At 48.0% G+C, this 1528-nt stretch overlaps 1 pseudogene; it reads left to right on the top strand.

The window, feature by feature from the left end:
- The first annotated feature begins 1016 nt into the window (after positions 1-1016).
- LOC124557327 lies at positions 1017-1134 on the top strand (annotated as a pseudogene).
- The last annotated feature ends 394 nt before the right edge of the window (positions 1135-1528 follow it).

Raw genomic sequence — 1528 nt, 5'->3', positions numbered from 1 at the left:
AGTGTTGAAGCCACATTTACCAAACATGGCCAGGTAAACTGCCGAGACATGCGCTTTTGGTCTCTTAGCAATCTCCGTTGGCTTCATCAGGTGGAAAGTTAGCGTCCATGGAGAGTAAACGTGTGGTGTAGGATAGTGAACCATCAGCTCATAGGCCCGTTTTTCATAGACGAACACTGAACGCGTACAAGTATCCCATCCTCCTAGCACGCCATCTTCCACGGTTGCTGGAAGATGTTCCTCTGCAGCCTAGGAGGAACCTGTGGTACAAACATGGCTGTCCAGCCCACAGTGCACGGAGTACGGCAACACGTCTTCACGAATCGTTGGACTGGACGCAGAGGACCCGTACCATGGCCGACCCGTTCCCCGGATTGGACGCGTGTAGACTTTTTTGTGTGGGGAAAGCTGAAGACACTGTCTATGAGGTCATGCCAACTACACCCGATGATATACAACCACTTATTACTGCAGCCTGGTCAGACATCTCCGCTAGCACGTGTGCAGCAGTCGTTCAATATCAGACTGGAAGCATATATTGCCGCTGCTGGTAGTCATTTTGAACTCAACCTGTGATGGTCAAGCGTCTCGTTACATAACTAGTGTATGCACTTGTGTTGTTCTTTAGTATGTGCTGCCACGGGTACTGTACAAGTGTCAGTGTGAGAATTTTTCAAAATACGATATCTCGTAAACGACGCTCGCTAGAATCCTGCAACAAACACCACTGACATTCTAATTTACCCTGCTTTTAGTTTGTTAATGTCAATAGGCATTGTTCCATTTAAAAAGTCTATGTTGTGACAAAAAGTACGCTTTCTGAGTATTATTACACTTTGTTTATCGCCTAACAATACGAGCCCCTCACTACCAATCCATTCTGTGAAAACAGCACACCAAAAGGACTTTCCACTTCCCCAATATCTGCGGTGCAAGTTTTAGGTGATTCACCCTGTATACTCGCGAAATTTCGAATATAAAGAGGAGTCGAAATGGTAGAGCCTCTACGGCCAAAAGGCAACGGCCTAGCCGCAGTGGATACACCGGTTCCCGTCAGATCACCGAAGTTAAGCGCTGTTGGGCGTGGCCGGCACTTGGATGGATGACCATCCGGGCCTCCATGTGCTGTTGCCATTTTTCGGGGTGCAATCAGCCTCATGATGCCAACTGAGGAGCTACTCGACCTAATAGTAGTGGCTCCGGTCAAAGAAAACCATCGTAACGACCGAGAGAGCGGTGTGCTAACCACACGCCCCTCCAATCCGCATCCTCACCTGAGGATGACACGGCGGTCGGATGGTCCCGATGGGCCACTTGTGGTCTGAAGACGGAGTGCTATGGCCGAAAATACGTTTATAATCACCAGCAATAGAGGGAGTTTAACGATCCTTAAGCTGGAAAATGAAGAACTGCGTGTTACTTGAACATACGTGCACGATCTTCGTTTGCATGTAGTTACATTGCCTGCCCTGCGGATAAACGTAAACTATCCCCAATACGGGGAAAAGAAGAATTCATATGTGTTAAT

Source organism: Schistocerca americana, chromosome X, assembly GCF_021461395.2.
Source record: "Schistocerca americana isolate TAMUIC-IGC-003095 chromosome X, iqSchAmer2.1, whole genome shotgun sequence".
Lineage (NCBI taxonomy): Eukaryota > Metazoa > Arthropoda > Insecta > Orthoptera > Acrididae > Schistocerca > Schistocerca americana.
This window is presented reverse-complemented; position numbering and strand designations above follow the sequence as displayed.